A 20,628-nucleotide genomic window follows, 5' to 3' on the forward strand; every position below is an offset into this window, starting at 1 on the left:
AATGGTGTCATGGAATCTCTTAAAATCATCCAAGAACATTAATAAAGCTATGATTCATTGTCTGTGCAACTTGCTAGAGGTACTGCATTGGTTCTACACGAGGAAGCCAATCTAGATTTTAAAAAGTTGGAAAGAACCAGATTACTACTCAAAGCTATGGTTGACATTTTTGCACCAAGACCATAAGCAGAATAAATAAGCCAAAGTATTGTTAGCTACAAATGGAATATTCACAGAGCTTAATTGGCCATTTAAAGTATCCCAAACTGTAAATCAATGCCAAATTGAAGTAAAGTGTACACAAGCCATTCTTTTATTTTAAGTTGTATGGAATATGAGCAGATAAGAGGAAATTTGATTATGCACATGGGACCATTAAAAAAAAACACTTGAATCCTCTGCTCATCTTAGGACCCAAGGAGGACTTGCTTCCACAATGATTATGGGTTCCAAGGTGGTTAATGTGGGGAAAAACGGACTCTTTTCACACATGGGAGTCAATGAGCTGTGATATGACTCACTCCTCCTACTACTTATACACAACACAGGTCCTCAATACCACTGACTGCTTCTTTCCTCTTTCCAGAGTGGTCATATACAAAAGATATCCAGAAGTCAATTGGGGAGTTACATAACTTCAAGGTGACAGAGGACATCCTTGAATATTTTGTAACTGGTTCCCTTGAATGAGCACGGAATAGTACATGTTCCAACTTGAGGCATTGATAGAGGCTTTTTCCCAGGGCTGAAATGGCTAACACAGAGGAGCAGTTTTAAGATGTTTGGAAGTAGGTACAGAGGAGAAGTCAGGGGCAATTTAAAAAAAAGTGGTAAATGTGTGGAATGGGCTGCCAGCAGTGGTGGTGGAGGTGGATACAATAGGGTCTTCTAAGAGACTCCTGGATAGGTACATGGAGCTTAGAAAAATAGAGGGCTATGGGTAACCCCAGGTAATTTCTAAAGTAAGCACGTGTTCAGCGCAGCTTTGTGAGCCGAAGGGCCTGAATTGTGCTGTAGGTTTTCTATATTTTAGGGAGCACATTGAATATTATGGACTGCCCTAAACAGTCGGCTGATTGCCACTAGGGCATGAACCTTACTCCAATAGCAACTGACAAACAGGAGAACTTCACAATTACATGCAGAAATGGGTGGTGCGCACATGGTGTATTTGTTTGCATTTTCAGTAGGTCCACATCCAATTATGAATTAAAAGATTGACAAATTTCATTTATACAATTGCTTTCGATCTACAAAGTAGAATAAGCCATCGTGAAATTTGTTCACTTAGCAGCAGTTCAATGCAATACCTGGTAACAAAGAAAAAATAAAATATATATTAAATAAATTAAAATAGTGCAAAAACAGGAATATATATTTTTAAAAGTGAGATAGTATTCATGGTTTAATGTCCATTTAGGAATCATATGGTGGAAGGGAAGCTGTTCTTGAATCTGAGTGTGCGCCTTCAGGCTTCTGTGCCTCCTTCCTAATGGTAACAATGAGAAGAGGGGCTTGTCCTAGGTGGTGGGGGTCCTTAACAATGGAGGTCACCTTCCTTGATGATGTCTTGGGTACTGTGGAGGCTAGGACCCAAATTGGAGTTGATTAATTTTACAACTTTTTGTAGCTCAGACCTGTGCAGAACACTCCTCCCCCAATACCAGTGATATGTCTTGTCAGAATGGTTTTTTATTGGCTATTGTCACATTTTTGTGGCAAGTATCTCAGAAATTTAAGCCAAAAAAAATCAAAATACTGTAGCGATGTACTACATACAGAGCTAGAAACAACGACATGCAGTCTATAAGTTGTTTCGAGACTAGTTTATTAAAACTTTGCGGCGCTGTCTTTTAATCCCTAGTTCCCGTCCTCTCCGGGTGTAAATGACATTAGAGGTGCATTACCAAAGTCTCTCCCTGCGCGCGGGCTATTTGTGAGCCGGTTCGCCTGCACAGAAAGTGGGTCGCCACAATACTCTGTTTTTTGAATCAGCGTCTGTTGGCTGAAGTGGGTAACACAACATAAGCACACTCAACTGTTTGCTCTAAGCATAGTGTAGTGTCTAACGACAACACAAGTGCACATGACTGACCATCTCCTGCCCCAATTAAGCAGTATAGTGTCCCTAATAAACGAAGGGAATCCAAGCTATTTTCTCCATTTGCTTTTGTTCTTTAAGAGTTGTCTCAAATAAATGGCTGCTCTAATTAATTGCAGAATCACTATAGAATTAACTGTGGAATCTACTGTAATGATTTTCAACTAAGTGGACCTGGAATACTAATGTGAAGAATGCAAACTTTTATTATTCATTTTGCAGAAAAGGAAAAAGCAACAAGGAATATTGTTGGAAGAGTGAATAATGAGGAAGTTGGTGCAAGGTTACAGATCAGATGGAAAGATGGTTAGAGCACTGGCAAGTACAAGGCAATGCTTTGGGGGTGGGGGGGTGGAAAGAGGAGAAGAAAAAAGTCAAATAGAGATAGGACGGTGCCTACAGTAAATGGTAATAAGAAATGGCAATGAACAGAAGTTCAAGTCTATCGTTCTCAGAAGATAGCAACACAGTGAAGTCATATGGCATTCTTGCTTTCATAGAGGGGTATAGAATACAAAATTGGGATATAATTTTGTAAGTCTATAAAATACTAGTTAAACTAACCATATAACAATCACAGCATGGAAACAGGCCATCTCGGCCCTCCTAGTCCGTGCCGAACTCTTAATTTCACCTAGTCCCACCTACCCGCACTCAGCCCATAACCCTCCACTCCTTTCCTGTCCATATACCTATCCAATTTTACCTTAAATGACACAACTGAACTGGCCTCTACTACTTCTACAGGAAGCTCATTCCACACAGCTATCACTCTGAGCAAAGAAATACCCCCTCGTGTTTCCCTTAAACTTTTTCCCCCTAACTCTCAAATCGTCCTCTCGTTTGAATCTCCCCTACTCTCAATGGAAACAGCCTATTCACGTCAACTCTATCTATCCCTCTCAAAATTTTAAATACCTCGATCAAATCCCCCCTCAACCTTCTACGCTCCAATGAATAGAGACCTAACTTGTTCAACCTTTCTCTGTAACTTAAGTGCTGAAACCCAGGTAACATCCTAGTAAATCGTCTCTGCACTCTCTCTAATTTATTGATATCTTTCCTATAATTCGGTGACCAGAACTGCACACAATATTCTAAATTTGGCCTTACCAATGCCTTGTACAATTTTAACATTACATCCCAACTTCTGTACTCAATGCTTTGATTTATAAAGGACAGCGTTCCAAAAGCCTTCTTCACCACCCTATCTACATGAGACTCTATCTTAAGGGAACTATGCACTGCTATTCCTAGATCTCTCTGTTCCTCTGCATTCCTCAATGCCCTACCATTTACCCTGTATGTTCTATTTGGATTATTCCTGCCAAAATGTAGAACCTCACACTTCTCAGCATTAAACTCCATCTGCCAACGTTCAGCCCATTGTTCTAACGGGCATAAATCTCCCTGCAAGCTTTGAAAACCCACCTCATTATCCACAACACCTCCTACCTTAGTATCATCGGCATACTTACTAATCCAATTTACCACCCCATCATCCAGATCATTTATGTATATTACAAACAACATTGGGCCCAAAACAGATCCCTGAGGCACCCCGCTAGTCACCGGCCTCCATCCCGATAAACAATTATCCACCACTACTCTCTGGCATCTCCCATCTAGCCACTGTTGAATCCATTTTATTACTCCAGCATTAATACCTAACGACTGAATCTTCTTAACTAACCTTCCATGTGGAACTTTGTCAAAGGCTTTGCTGAAGTCCATATAGACTACATCCACTGCCTTACCCTCGTCAACATTCCTCGTAACTTCTTCAAAAAATTCAATAAGGTTTGTCAAACATGACCTTCCACGCACAAATCCATGCTGGCTACTCCTAATCAGATCCTGTCTATCCAGATAATTATTAATACTATCTCTTAAGAATACTTTCCATTAATTTACCCACCACTGATGTCAAACTGACAGGTCTATAATTGCTAGGCTTACTTCTAGAACCCTTTTTAAACAATGGAACCACATGAGCAATACGCCAATCCTCCGGCACAATTCCCGTTTCTAATGACATCTTAAAGATCTCCGTCAGAGCTCCTGCTATCTCTACACAAACTTCCCTCAAGGTCCTGGGGAATATCCTGTCAGGACCCGGAGATTTATCCACTTTTAAATTTCTTAAAAGCGCCAGTACTTCCACCTCTTTAATTGTCATAGGTTCCATAACTTCCTTACTTGTTTCCCACACCTTACACAATTCAATATCCTTCTCCTTAGTGAATACTGAAGAGAAGAAATCGTTCAAAATCTCTCCCATCTCCCTCGGCTCCACACATAGCTGACCACTCTGATTCTCTAAGGGGCCAATTTTATCCCTCACTATCCTCTTGCTTTTAATATAACTGTCGAAACCTTTCGGATTTACTTTCACCTTATTTGCCAAACCAACCTCATATCTTTTAGCTTTTCTAATCTCTTTCTTAAGATTCCTTTTACATTCTTTATATTCCTCGAGCAATTCCTTTACTCCATGCTGCCTATAGCTATTGTAGACATCCCTCTTTTTTCGAACCAAATTTCTAATATCCCTTGAAAACCATGGTGCTTTCAAACTTTTAACCTTTCCTTTCAACCTAACAGGAACATAAAGATTCTGTACCCTCATAATTTCACCCTTATATGACCTCCATTTCTCTATTACATCCTTCCCATAAAACAACTTGACCCAATCCACTCTCTCTAAATCCCTTCGCATCTCCTCAAAGTTAGCCTTTCTCCAATCAAAAATCTCAACTCTAGGTCCTGTCCTGTCCTTCTCCATAATTATATTGAAGCTAATGCTATTGTGATCACTGGACCCGAAGTGCTCCCCAACACATACATCTGTCAGCTGACCTATCACATTCCCTAACCTTGTATATTGTATGTAGTTCTGGGTGCCACACTACAAGGAAGGTGTGATTGCATTATGGATCAAAGTGGACACTCAAGGATGTTAAAAGCAAACACCCCATCCCTGACATATTTAGTTGTTTGCCTGTTCTCCATCTCCCTCTGGTGTCACCCCCCCCCCCCAACTTTTCTTTCTGCTGAGGCCTCCCGTCCCATGATCCTTTCCCTTCTCCAGCTCTATCACTTTCGCCAATCACCTTTCCAGCTCTTGGCTTCATCCCACCCCCTCCGGTCTTCTCCTATCATTTCGCATTTCCCCCTCCCCCCACTACTTACAAATCTATTACTATCTTTCCTTTCAGTTAGTCCTGCCAAAGGGTCTTGGCCCGAAACATCGACAGCGCTTCTCCCTATAGATGCTGCCTGGCCTGCTGCGTTCCACCAGCATTTTGTGTGTGTGTGTTATTCAAGGAGGTTGCCTGGATAGGACTGGATGAGCTTGTTTATGGAGAGGCGGGATAGGCTGGGCTTGTTTTTCCCCTGGAAGAAAGGCAGCTAAGGAGTGATCTGATATCGCAGATAGCCAGAATCTCCATACCTACCCCTCCTCTGCCAAATTTTCAGTGCATCAAAAACAAGAGGGAAGAAGTTTAAGGAGAAAGTTTCTGTTTTGTGTGGTTGACACTTGAAGCTCACGTCTAAACTTGGTGATAAAATAAAGAAAAACATTTAGACAGACTTAAATAGTTAAAGGATATGGTCTCAATGCAGTAAAATGAAATGAGTGTCCCGGCTGTGCTAATTGAAGGGCTTGTTGTGATATATGACTGACTGAAGTCAGATTACTTGCTCTTCTCCTAACAGACAACAGTAAAAGCTATTCTGTGTGGCTGCACCTTTAACTAGGTGAAACAAGCAGATAGAGCAAGTTAATGCTGCACAAGACCAGGCAATACTTTACAAAAGGCAACTCACAGTAGCTCCAAGTGCCATTCTTTCAAATATACAAAAACATCTTGCATGTTTTGAAACTTCATTCAATTGTAGTACAATTACATTTTTTGCATATTTTTGAAATGTTTTTTTTTTGCTGAGGTAAGAGAATTAGTTCAAATTGTGCATGTGTGCTTTCAAAAGGCATATTAAGAAGTTTAATTTATCAGCCTCGTCAGTAAAACTGAGGACTCTGGAACAGAGAATGGGCAGTAGTACGACAGAAATTCGTAAGATTGGGGAACAAATGGTGAACCATTACCTCTGAGGTCAGGACAAAGACAAAGTAAAACCTCAGTGTTACCTGGATCAAGACTTTCCTTAAAGAAAATGTTAAAAGTTTGGACAAGATGTAGAGAATTTTAAAATATATTGGAATATGATGGCAGGATAGGCTGAAGTTCAAACAAATAGCAATCAATGTCCTGGAGCTGACCTCTATTTATAATTGAACTTAAAATACAAGAATGAGGTCACATTGAATTTTTATAAACACCAGCCCAGATACAACTAGAGTACTGCGTACAGTTTGGAGCAATTCATCTCAAAGGCACAAAGGCCACAGAGAGGACAGACCAGGCACATCAGATTTGGAAAGCAGAGACATAGCCCTTGGCCTGCTGCTTATAATGCCGACCTTTTGCCCATCTACACTAATCCCACTTGCCAGCATTATGTTATATTTTTCTGTGCTTTGTCTACTTAAGTGCCTGTGTAATTGAAATTGACATGTGACTTTTATTTAAAAAAGGGTCATAGGAATAGTCCAGGGGTAGCATGTTGCTGTAAGGACAGGCATACCAAGTTTGGGGAAATCATACTGATGAGGGATAAAGGCTCTGACCAGGAAAAATGAAGCATGCATCACATTAGGCAACTGGGTATGAATGAATCTATCAACAAACACAAGTTTAGGATCATGTTTAAGAGGGAAAAAAGGCAAGGCAAAAAGATATGAGACCGATTTGGCAGGCAGAATTAAAGATAATCCCAAAAGATTCCTCAGTTATATCAGCAGTAAAAGGACCACTGGAGAGACTGCCCTCTCAAGGAGAACACCATGGATGCCAGAAAATGAGGATACAGGTAGTGAGCTTTTAGAACACATAATTATGAGGAAGAAGGCAGGCTGGTGCTTGAAGATTCAAGATTGCTTCCTTTCGCTTGTCAGCACACAAGTGTAAAGGAGAATGAAATGATTGTTACTCTGGATTTGATGCACCATAAAAATCAAGTAGCATACAGAACAATTAAATAATGAATATAAATACACAAGATCTTATATACACAGACTGATTGCACAGTATGTTCATAAAACAATGTAAGGTTCAGGACTATCTGTATACAAAGTAACTTATAGGAGAATGATAAAGTAATGGCAGTGGGCTTACTGATCAGCCTGACAGCTTGGGGGAAAGCAATTATTTTTAAGTATAGTGGTCCTGGTGTTGATGTTTTGCAGCCTCATCCCTGAGCAGGGTTGGTGGGATCCTACATATTGCTGACCCTTGCCCCCATCAACTTTCTGTCCTTGGTGATGGGTACATTGATAGCAGTGATGCAATGTACAATTTTCACTACCCGTTGTGGAACCCTCCTATTCACTGCAATGCAGTTTCCATATCACAATGATGCAGCATGTTAGGATGCTCTCAACAGCACAATATGCATCTGAAATAAAGCAGAATAAGAGCCTGATCAAATACACACCCAGATCCTCTGGGAGGCCAAGGAAGAAATTGCAGAGGCCCTGGCAGAGATATTTGCTTTGTCATTCCCTTCTAGCAACATTCTAGAAGAGAGGATGGCTAATGTGGTTCCATACTCATGATGGCAGTGAGGACAGGCCAGAGAACTGCCGACCTGTGAGCATGACTTCAAATGTAGGAAAATTACTGCAGGGAATTCTGAGGTGCAAGATCTACGATCACTTGGATAGTCAAGACCTCATCAGGAATATCAGCATACTGCAGTTGAGGGGTGGGACAGTCATGCCCAACGAATCTTTTGCAGAGGGGATAGATGAAGGTGGGGCAGTGATGTTGCTCATATGGACTTTACAAAATTACTTTTGACAAGGACCCACATGACAGGTTGATCCAGAAGATTCACATTGCACGCGACTCAGAGCTAATGAAGAGGACTCAAAATTGGCCTGGTGATAAAAAGCAGGGGGTAATGGCTGAAGGTTGATTCTGAGACTGGAAACTTATGATTAGTAGGTTCACAGATCAGTGTTGGAACTTCTGCCATTGAGTAAATGATTTGGATATGAATGTGGGGCACCGTGGTAACATAGTGTTTTGCGCAACGCTACTACAGCTAAGAGTTAGGAATTCAACCCTGGCATCATCTGTAAGAAAGTCTGTACAATTTTCCCATCAGCGTGTGGGTTTCCTATGGGTACTCCGCTTTCTCCTATAGTCAAAAGTTTTACCAGTGAATTGGTCATGGCAAATTGTCATGTGATTGGGTTAGGATTAAATAGGTAAGTTGCTGGGCAGCGTGGCTTGCTGAGCCAGAAGGCCCTGTTCTGCATTGTGTAAAAACAAACACTGCTGAGAATAATAAGTTTGGAAATCTTGTCTGATGAATTGCAAAGAGATCCTGATCAGTTTGGCTGAGGCACGGCAAATGGATTTCAACTTAGACAAGTTTAAGGTGATGCAGTTCGCGGTAGGACTTGTACAGTGACTGGCAGGGAGCACAGGTGCAGTTGCTGAAAGCATCCATGCAAGTACAGAGTGGTGAAGACTTTTAACATGCTGGCCTGCATCAGGGCACTGCTTAAGAGTAGGGACATTATGCTGCAGTTAGCCAAGTCATTGGTGCACTTGGAGTATTATGTACAGTTTTGGTCATCTTGAAGACCTCATGGAAACTTATAAAATCATGAGGAATATGGATGTGTGGATAGTTATGGTCTTTTCCTCAGGGTTAGAGTCCAAAACTATAGGGCACAAATACAAGACAAGAGGGGAGAAATTTGCTGCTCTGCGCAGCAACACATTGTGATAACTATAAATTACATTAAGTATACAAAAACAAATAATAGCATAAAAAAACGGGGGAGATATACAATGACATGTTCATGGGTTCACTGAACATTTGAGAAATCTGATGGCAGAAGGAAAGAAGCTGCTCCTGAGATGTTTAATTCATCTTCAGGCTCCTGTACCTCCTTTTTCACAGTTGCAATGAGAAACATAGTGGCATGGCCTGGGTGATGGGGATACTTAATGATGAATGCAGCCTTCTGATAGTGCCCTCGAAGCTGGGATGCTAGTGCCCATAATGGGGCTGGCTAAGTTCACAACTTTCTGCAGCTTATTCTGATTCTGTGCAGTGAGCCCTTCATACCAGATGATGATGCAATCAGAATGCTCTCACACTGTACATAGTAGAAATTTGTGCATGTCTTTGATGACATACCAATTCTCCTCAAATTCCCAAAATATATCCACTGTCATTAATATGTTGGGCCCAGGATAAATCTTCAAGAGATATTGACATCCTGGAACTTGAATCTGCTCACTCTTTTCACTTCTGATACCTTGATGAGAACTGGTGTGTGTTCCCTCACCCTTAAGTCCACAATCAATTCTTCAGTCTTAATGTTGAGTACAAGATTGTTCCTGCAACACCACTCAACTAGCTGATGCATCTCATCGCTACCTGAAATTCTGCGAACAATTGTTGTGTTGTCAACAGATGTATTGAAACTGTATTTAGCATTTAAACTGTACCTAACCACACTGTCATGGGTGCAGAACGTTAAGCAGTGTGCTAAGCACACATCCAGTGTTGATAGTCAGCAAGGACATGCTATTTCCAATCCCCACAGCCTATGGTCTCTCAGTGAGGAAGTCAAGGATCCAATTGCAGAGGGAGGAACAGGGGCCCAGGTTTTGGAGCTTATGAAATCTCCAAGTTCATCCATGGCTTCTGATTTGGGTATGTCCAATATGCTCCTGTAGGCACATACTCGCCCAATCAGGTTTAAATGAAGTCAATGAGAGGTGCAGCGTATTCATTCAGATTCTAAGGTGAATCGTTGAATATTGTCCAAAGCAGTCCTGTAAACACTCCTCCACCTCCCATGATCATTCCTTCTTGGCTCTCTCTACTGGCGCTGCAGTCTCTGCTTGTATTCAGGGAGATGTACAGCCAGATGTTGGACTTTCCAAAGATGGGCATGGGTGGGGTGGGGTGACACAGTAAGTATTCTTGATGGTGGTGTAACAGTGGTCAAGTAGGTTGGTTCTCTAGTATATGCTGATATGTCGCTCGGAAACTTAAAGCTACCTAACAAAAATCTTGCACAATGACAGGGAAGATATCAGGGTGTGAAGTTGTGTGCTTGCTCCTCCAAAGCCTACGTGACATTGGTCTGAGGTGGAATATACACTGCTACCAGGATCATGGTGAAAAACTCCCTTGACAGATAAAATAGACAGCATTTGACCATGAGATGTTCTTGATCAGGTGAGCAGGACTGAGACAGAATTGCCAAGTACACACAATGAGTTAATCATTATGCATACTCCACTTCTTCTACCTCTAAAAGGCTGAGTTGTCCATCTTTACAGAGAACAGTGAAGTCAACAAGCTGTAGCGCTGCATCCAAAATGGCAGGGGTGAGCCACGTTTTGGTAAAGCTATGCACACAGCAGTCCATGACGTCTCTCAGGCCCTGTAATCTTACTGAGGTCATCAATATTCCAGAGACGATAATCTGCCAGCAGGATAGTCAGGAGTGGAAGTCTGAAGCCTCTGCTTCTCAAACAAATATGTATTCCACCACAGGGTAATCACTTTCTCTTTCTTAGAGGGGAAATGCATTTGCAACCCAAGTCTGCATCAGAGGCTATCACCATTGAGTATCGATAGATATTTTAGTCAACTTAAAACAATGCAGCTTACCGAAGTACCCATGGCTGTGACTGTGGATTTCAGCTATAATGGTCCTAAACAGAAATATTTGATGATTCCCATCGGAGCTGCACACAGAGAGGAGTTTTCACCTTAGGTTCCTCTCTTTAGCAAGGAGAATGCTGCAGTTGCCATGAATCAGTTGAGCAATTAGCATTTCTATGCTGAATTACTCTATGGCTAGCTTAAACATAGCTATGTATCTAATTCCATCATGTTTTTCTGGCAATGAGTTCAAAATATCATTGCCAGAGAAGGTGGCGCAGCATACATCTCAAATTCCTGATGAAAGGTCTCTGCGCAAAACGTTGGTTTCCACGGATGCTGCCCGACCTGCTGAGTTCCTCCAGCTTGTTTGTACGTGTTGCTTTGACCCCACAGCATCTGCAGTGTACTTGTGTTCAAATTTCCTTTAAACCTGCATCCTTGCGCTTTATAACATATTCCTGTTTTTGAATCTTTCTCCAAGTTGACATATCAATCTACCTTATCTCTGCCAATCCAGACAACTTCCTGGTGAGTCAAACACAAGAGATTTGCAAAATACTGGAAATCCAGTGTAACATACAAAATGGAGGAACTCAGTAATCTAGGTAGCATCTATACAAAGGAAGAGAGTTGACATTTTGGCTGAACCCTTCATCAGAACCAGAGAGCTGTTTGTTGCATGTTGTTCTAGTTAGTTGTGTTAGATGTGTTGGCTGTGTCCTTAGATGTGTTCATTGTTAACGCTAACGGTGCATTTCACTGCATGTTTCCATGATAAGTAAAGTGCATCTGAATTTTGTCCATTGTGAGATAAACACACCATGTGATTACAGCCAATTTAATAAACTCAACTATGAAAGTAAATTAAGCTCAACACATGTTAACTATGTTAGCAAACGAAGTGCACAAGCAATTAGGAAAGTAAATAGGATATTGGCCTTCACTGCAAGAACAATGGAGTCAACAGGTACAGAGATGTTCTTTTAATTGTAGTCCAGTTTTGTCATTAAAAGACTCGCTAATGGAGAGATGATTCACAATATTGACTCTTAAGCGAAAGGCAGTCGTAGAAACATAGAAATCCTACAGCACAATACAGGCCCTTCAGCCCACAAAGTTGTGAAGAACACATCCCTACTTTAGAAATTACTAGGCTTACCTATAGCCCTCTATTTTACTAAGCTCCACGTACTTATCTAAGCCTCTAAAAGATTCTATTGTATCCATCTCCACCACCATTGCCAGCAGCCCATTCCATACATTTACCATACTAAGTAAAAAAAACTTACCCCTGACATCTCCTCTATACCTGCTTCCTAGCACCTTAAACCTGCATCCTCTTGTGGAAACCATTTCAGCCCTGGGAAAAAGCCTCTATCCCCATGATCAATGCCTCTCATCATCTTGTACACAAGGGACAAGTCATGAGGGACAACACTACCTTGTCTGTCTTGACATTTTTTTGCAACAGTTTTGAGGATTTTTTTCTACCTTTGAAAACTGCATGGCTTACTTAGTCCAATTCTGACCATTTATCCTGACACTGCCTTCTCATAATAGGAGGGCTCAGCAGAATAGGCTTACTTAAACTCATTAGCACCAAAAAGAATGAGATGTAATTTCATAGAAATAGACTCTGAAGAATGACAATACACTAAGATGCCATTGCCCAATGGAGGAATTGAATATGAGGCAAGCACTGTCACCCATTTAAGATTGAGACAAGAAGTGAGCTACAGAGCTATGCATGCTGAGTCACTGAATACATTCAGGGCAGGGGTAGTATTTTGGATTACAATCTCCAAATCCACACAGCTAGCGCATTTCAGTAAGAAAACACAATAATAATTAACCTCAAACAGACAGGCAAGGAAAGTGTTACCATATGAAGAACATCTGGCAGCTTTTGGGCTGTATTCCCTGGAGTACAGGAGAATGGGGTGGGGGGGGGGGGGGGGAAGAGATCGCAGAAACATTCCAAACGTTAAAAGGCCTGAACAGATTAGATATGGCAATGTTATTTCCCATGGTAGAGGAGTCTAGGACATGAGGGCACGACTTCAGGATTGAAGGATGTCCACTTAGGACAGAGATGCTGAGAAACTACTTTAGTCAGAGGGTGGTAAATCTGTAGAATTTGAGCTGTTGAGGCCAAGCCATTGGGTGCACTTAAGGCAGAGATAGATAGGTTCTTGGTTAGCCAAGGCATCAAAGGGTATGAGGCAGGGGAGTGGAGATGACTGGAAGAATTTGATCAGCCCATCACTGAATGGTGCAGCAGACTCGAAAGGCCAAATGGCCCACTTCTGCTCTTATACCTTAAGGTCTCAAGTATGGAAGCGAAACCCAGGCACCAATTTTTTAAACGCAAACTGTTCAACAGATCCCTTAATCTATTAGTTGAAGCAAAGATTCGGTTGAGACAGTGGGTTACTGCCACTTATGGTACTGACCTGCAATGACTTTCACAGACATCTGGCAAGGTTTATGATTTAATTGCAAATTATGTACAATTAGGAAATAACACGAACACTATAGTGCATTTACTTCAAACAAAATTTAACCAAGTAACCCATAGTATACTTGAACACCATCTTCTAACATTCCAAATTCCTCAAACCTTCATTACAAACAAAAACGTGAAATACAAGCAGATGGCTCCAGCAAATACAGGAATTGCTAAAACATTAAAGCTAGAATCAAAGATATATACTAGCTTCCAATGTAATAATCACAACACAAATAAGCTGCCGGCATTCAATAAAATTATAGCTCATCCAACAGTGCAGCAACATCTTCCAAGGTGATTGAAGGGGACTGGGACAGGGCCAACGAGTTAAATGGGTTTTTCCAACAGTTTGATGAGGCTTCTGTTTACCACTCTACAACCCATCCACCCCCCCCCCCCACAAGTTCCTCCCCTCAGTCCCTCTCCAAGAACACCAGACAGCCAACAACCACAGACACATGAACTGCCACGGCTGAGCAGAAGAGAGGTCAGCAGACTTCACCAGGCAAGGTTGTGGGCCCGGACAGCATCAGTCCAGTTCTGATGAAGGGTCTCGGTCTGAAACATCAACCACACTCTTTTCCATTGAAGCAAAAATAGTCTGCCAAGTTCCTCTAGCATTTTGTGTTGCTTGGATTTCCAGCATCTGGATACTTTCTCTTGTTTGTGATCAATAAAAGGAGCCACTCTTAAATATCAGTTTCTACAACAGATGCAACTAGATACCCTCACTTTTTTTGCAAGCTGATTATGAAAATTACTTTACAAGGATGGTGCCAAAATAAAACCACCCCCCACTGTTCCAACACCTGGGAAAGCCAAATTTACCAAGAACTCAGATAAAAGCCTGCATCTGAAAGAGGAGTATCCAGTATTAGATTTCTAAATTGTTTTTGTTTGTGAATTATACAAGTGAAATACATTTGCTAGTTTGTTATCCTCTGAAAGACAAAGATTCTTTTCTTCAGGTGCAGCTTATAATATACTGCAGTCAAGTATAATAAAGAAATCAACTTCAGAAGACCCTGCGTCAATTTCAACCATGGATCCTCCTAATCTGTTTCTCATGAAGGGTCTCTGTCCCAAAATGTACAGCATGCTTCTCTTCCCAGGAACGTAGCCTGACTTGTTGAGTATACAGTCGGCCCTCCTTATCCGCAGGGGATTGGTTCCGGGACCCCTCGGGGATACCAAAATTTGTGGATGCTCAAGTCCCTTATTCAACCTATCTCAATCCAGTGGACCTTAGGACCCAGCTGAACCCCAGACCTTATTTAACTGGTCTCAGTGTGGTGGACATTAGGACCCAGCGCCAGAGCTCTGAATACGCAGTGTTTCTGTTCATGAAAATAATCACAATCACAATTGAAAATGAAGTGGAAATAATAAAGCGATTGGAAGAGGTGAAATGCCATTGGCCACTGGAAAAGCATTAGGCTACGTTGGTCAACGACTAGAACAATTTTAAAGGTTAAAGTGAGAAAGGTTCTGCCCCGCTGAAAGCTGCAATTATTGCTAAGCAATGCAATGGTTTAATTATTGGGTTTTGGTTTTTGATCCTCCACATCAACCCAGCACGGTGGAGAATGCACTCGAGAGCGATCTGTCCCGAGAACTTCTGTTCCCAAGACCGGCGCTGAAACATACGTTCTAAGTGTTTTACATGCATAGAAAGGTAAAATATATACTATATACTAAGACAAACGTTTGACTAATTTTACGCTAAATAATACTGGATGTACTGTCCCGACTTACTTAGTAAGAGAACTTCCAATTTTTTTCCATCCCGATGCACGATAACTGATGCACATCCTCCTGTACACTTTAAATCATCTCTAGATTACTTAGAATACCTAATACAATGTAAATGCTATGTAAAATGGTTGTTATACTGCATTGTTTAGGGAATAACGACAAGAAAAAAAAAGTCTGTACATGCTCGAACAAGTGCTGGAAAAGCACTTCCGGGTTTTCGCAATTTGCAGTTAGCTGAATTTGCGCATGCAGAATCCGCAGATAAGGAGAGCCAACTGTATAAAGCAGTAAGCATGGACACAGGTTCTTTGGCCCACGATGTTCAGAATCAGGTTTACTGTCACCAGCATGTGATGACATTTGTTTGTGCCAACCAGTGTTTATTTAAACTACTCATCTGCCTGCATATCCTCCATTCCATTCCTAGTCAGGTATCTGTCTAAAAGCCTCTAAAACATTGCAAAAATCCTCTTCCACCATTTCCTCAGCAATGCATCACTCACGATTATGTTGGGGGGAAAACTTGCCTCATTACTCCCATTTAACCCCCCCCCCCCCATCTTAAAACTATGCCCTCTAGTATTTGACAATACCACCCCGAGGAAAAAAAATTCCGGCTACCTACCATATCTAGGCCCCTCATAATTTAATACAATTCATCCCTCAATCTTAAACACTGTGTGTAATGAAACTCCACTACTCCTTCATATTGTAGGAATGACAACACTTTAAAAGCTATAATGCAGTTTGGGGCTTACTGAAAGGCCCAAAATTGTTGGAAGTCTTTCATTACGGGAATCCTTTCAGAAAATTCCTGTTAAATAATGCAAGTTTCCCTTAGGTAAGCAAGATGAGTGTTGATCTGAATACATTGTTCATTACAGTAAAATATAGACCATTACTTGATTTCCAATTTACCTACGACTATGCACCTGTTTTTAAATGTCAGTAGCAAGATCAAATAAGTATGTCCTTAACTCTCCCAGTAAATGCACGTATTGTGGAATTCTACAAAACAATGAGAAGGCAGAAAAGGACATCACCAAACCCCACACCAGGATCGCCATTCATGCTATAGAAAGTGACTCCATGGCCAATGAAACCAAGTTACTTATGAAGTTATCATTTAAATAGGTAAAATGCCTTGAGATATCTAGGCAGAAATTCTAAAGTCAGGCACATTCAAAATTTCTCATTTCAGACAATTTCAAATAATCCCATTTATAATGAAATTATGTCACAATGAGCTGAATAAACCCTATCTCATATCTCAAAGACAAATGTTGAAAAGACCACAGTAAATGGTGACCTCACAACTAAAAAAGTCCTTCAACATTTTCTACCTACAATGGTTAGCAACAGCCTGGAGATCCAAACACAACTTACACAGATAAACTCTGGCTTTGCTTACTTTAGGTAGAAGCAATCCAGATAGTTTTTGTGGAGCTTCTGTCTCAAGTCAACACTACTAACAAAAGACCTTGCATAGTGACATCACAATACCTATTGCAGTCTTCAACTACCCAAGATGAGTCAGATAACCCAAAAAGTCAAAGAAAAACCACAATCAATCCCAAAGAGAAAATAAAGCAGAGCTTGATCTCAAAAATCAAAACAAAAAAAAAGTCAAGTTTTCCATTTTCACAACAAACACCTTAGGCAAGATCCCATTAGATCAGTCCCACTGGCTGTCCATTTTCCATTCACTCACTACAATCATGGTTAGAAAAGCCTTCAGAACATTAATAAAGTCAATAGCAATATTCATCTCGTGAAAAGAATGGAAGTCTCCCACAAAGATCACAAAATGTGACATTGTATCATTTCAGCCCTGGTTATAAGGGATCAAAATTTTGTGCAGACGATCAAGTCCATTGTGCTATTATGGAAAATTCAAATTGAATTGCAAAGCAAGATCTTCAAATTCATTACCCTAACTCAACTTGACAGATGTAGTAATTGTAAGCTAATGATTGCAAACATCTTGTGAAATCCTGGCACAACGGTCAGCTCACAACTTAAGAGCCCATAAGAAAGGCCCGCGGGACAAGTTGAGTGGCAATATCTCACACTTAGTCCTAAATTCAGCTGGAAAGCAAATAACATTATAAGATTCAGCTCAGAGCCAGATGCCCAACTTACCTTAGCCTAATCACAGGACAATTTTATAGTGACAAATTAAGCTACCATCTGATAGGTCTTTGGACTGTGGGAGGAAGCCAGAAAACCACAAGTTTATGGGGTACAATGTATAAACTCCTTACACATGGTGTCAGAACAGAACACATGACTCCCCAAACGCTAAGTGTTGTGCTATCCATTACGATACTGTTGTGCCACCAAGCTTGGATTATATATGTAGCTTTTTATTATTTAGAGAAATAGCATGATAACAGGCCTTTCCAGTCAACACTGCCTAATTACACCCATATGACCAACTAACAAACTGACTCATACATCCTTACAATGTGGGAGGAAACTGGAAACCCACATGGTAACAGGAAGAACATAGAGCAGACAGCAGTGGAATTGAACCCAAGCCGTTGATGCTGTTATGCTAACTGCTACTTCACAATGAGGTAGAGTCCTTTAAAGTTCAGCATGATCACTACAGGTGGGGGAAAGGAGAAAAAAGGGAGAAAAACAATTACAATTGTGGATAGATGTTAGAGCAATAGTAAAACATGTTCATAGCTTAACAGTTAGGTGAATTTCAACCATTGTGTTCCTATTCATAATGGAGCAGCAAGCAACACCTGCTCCCAGAACAATCCCATTTTCCCGTGATGCCTGTAACACTTACTTTCCACATTCCCATGACTTCTACTGCCAATTTACTCAACAGATAATTAACCTACCAACTTTGGGGTGCAGGAGGAAACTCGTGCGGTCAGAGAGAGCAGGCAAACTTCATACAGATGGCACAAGTCAAGATTGAACCCGAGTCACTGGACCACTTAGGCAGCTATTAGTGCCATTTTGCACAAGTAAAGGTGTTTTAAGATACAATGAAAATTCTCAATGGAATATCAAAATTCTAGCCTCAGTAGAGACGAAGTATCTCTGCTGGGGCAGAAGCTCATGTTTAAGTTTCAGAACTTGAGCACATAACCCAGCTGATAGCCCAAGGCACAAGCACAAAAATCTAGGTTGAGGCAGGTGAATTGTTAAAACCAAATCCCTGTGCACGCATGGTGCAGAGGATTCTTTTGTCTGCAAAAAGCCGAACAAATCTCGTGTTATGCTTGTGCACATTTATCCTCCACAATCACTTTTCACAAGATTTTGCCCTTTATCTCTATCACTTATGAGATCACACTGCTTGTATATGGTGACACACATGTACTTTGATAACTTTGTCAACTGCTCATTGTATTTCCTACAAAATACTGCCTGACAGCACTTCAAAAGCATTTGGATGCAAAGCACTTTCAGGCATCAAGATGCAAACACTAGCTGCACCTTTTTAAGATATGTTTACAGATCTTGTATTAACAGTTATAAACGATATTTTGGAAATGCAGAGTCTGCCCATTTCTGATTACACAACATGTACTTCAATAGTCACGTCAAAGATTTGCGAGCACGCTTCTAGAAAAGGTGGGAGCCGAGTTGTGGCAAGGGGAAAGAAAAATACTGAGGCATGGCATTCAAACCACAGGGAGACAGTACTGAGGCATGGGAATTTTCTGGGAGAATTGCCAGAGTAAGGATTTATTGGAAAAAAGCAGTCAATTATAAACACTAGGGTGACTGGAGTGGGGTACGAGGAGGGTTGTGCAGAAATAATGACTTTTTAAAATCTGAATAATATCGTACCAAAACTTCACATTTAAGCAGACATCATAAGAAAAACTCTCAATACAACTGTTTATTGTGGTTGTTGGAACTTCACATATGGAAGGGGCAGGTGCAATGGTAACATACACAGCTCCTTTGTGAATAGTGCATTCAAAACAGGGGTAGAGGGATGGTCTGAAAGAAGTTTTTGGGATATCTATGAACAGAAGAATCTCGTTCAAAATGGAGCAAAACAGCTCTCTACATGATAAAGCAAAAATCTCATATCATCAAAATAAAACACTGGAGTCCCTATATTTAAAAGACACATTAAAAAATGTCCTAGTAGGGATAAATAACAGGATATTTCAAGAGTTAAGCGCCTGCAGAGACTCAAACAGTACACCAACGTGTGGGGGGGGGGGGCAGGGGGAGAACAAAATTTGGTAGAACAAGCTATTTCTGATTTTAAAAAAAGTCAAATATTCCTACAATAAATATTTTAAAGTAAAAAAACATAAACATCAGAATATTTAGGTTTAATCGAATCTTAAAGGAAACAGACTAAGTAAATAACAGAAGCAATGCCTCTATCTAAAACGGCAAACTTGTCTTGATAAGGTGAAATATTATCCAGTTAAAAAGAAAAATCTATATATATACACACACACCCAAAAAATTAGAGAAACTCAGCAGCTAGAGCACACACGTAGAAGAATAAACAGTCGACATTTCAGGCCGAGACCCTCCATCAAGTCTCAATAAAATCTCGGCCCGAAACGTCGATTGCTCATTCCCCTCTATAGATGCTACTTGACCCTCTAGGCTCCTCCAGCACTTTGCTCAAGATTTCCAACATCTAAAGGATCTCGTGTTAAATCCGGACATTTCTTATTAGTCCATCCATTATAAAAAGTAACTAAATAAGGAAAATGGAGGCAGGCTCGGGATATTTCGGCCCGACCAGTCTTTATTTTAAATAACACGTCTCCCAAAAAAAGGAGGGAAGCCTCCTTTCAGTTCCAAATCATCTTACTGGAAGAGTACAAATTAGTGGTGAAGAGGGATTCACTGGAAAAGGTACTGAGATAATGAGCAGGGTAGCTTATACTTGAATCAACAGACAGGCCTTAGGTGGATTTAAATCGGCAGAGAAACTTAACGTTTAAGTTGAAATAGGATGATTTTTGGAAGGATGTTGGGGAGGGTGCTGAAGAAGGTAAGGGGTCCGATGATCTCGAGGCTCTCAGGCTTCTCCCACCCCGTTGCCCAGGTGAGCCAGCGTCCCCGGGCTGCACTTGTGCCCCGGCTGGAGATAGTGGAGGTGGAGGGAGGGAGGGAGGAGGGAAGGAACAGCCATCTTGTGACAAAATGGCGCCCGCCGCCGGGGCCCGCAACCCCGGCACAGCTTCCGACATTGAGAAAGAAACAAGAACAAAACTCGCCAAATAGAAATAAACTCACCCGGGCTCGTTCTATCGGGCCGTCGCTGTGTGTATACCGATACCAGATAATAAATAACGCGACGCAGGAGTCCGGATGGAGACGGATCCTGGCTCTCCGGCCTTCCCTTTTTTTGCGCTCCTCTCACTTCCCCCCTCCCCCCACTAAATATAAAAAACCCTGCTCACTAACGGCCGCCGCTCTCCTCCCGGCTCGTTAGCATAAATTATTCAGCCGCTTGGCCAATCCGGCGCAACCTGCTACCCTACGT

The 20,628-nt window shown here is 41.2% G+C and overlaps 1 protein-coding gene across 4 annotated transcripts in view; it reads right to left on the minus strand.

Annotated features, from left to right (window-relative positions):
* LOC132394582 (protein PRRC2A-like) overlaps positions 1-20,538 on the minus strand; it is a 146,874-nt gene extending 126,336 nt beyond the window's left edge. For all 4 annotated transcript variants that reach the window (XM_059970899.1, XM_059970897.1, XM_059970898.1 and 1 more), the window contains exon 1: positions 20,379-20,538. The gene's annotated coding sequence lies outside the window, so the exon portion shown is untranslated. The remainder of the gene's footprint in view (positions 1-20,378) is intronic.
* Between the last annotated feature and the right edge of the window lie 90 nt (positions 20,539-20,628).

The sequence above is a fragment of the Hypanus sabinus genome, chromosome 5 (assembly GCF_030144855.1).
Source record: "Hypanus sabinus isolate sHypSab1 chromosome 5, sHypSab1.hap1, whole genome shotgun sequence".
NCBI lineage: Eukaryota > Metazoa > Chordata > Chondrichthyes > Myliobatiformes > Dasyatidae > Hypanus > Hypanus sabinus.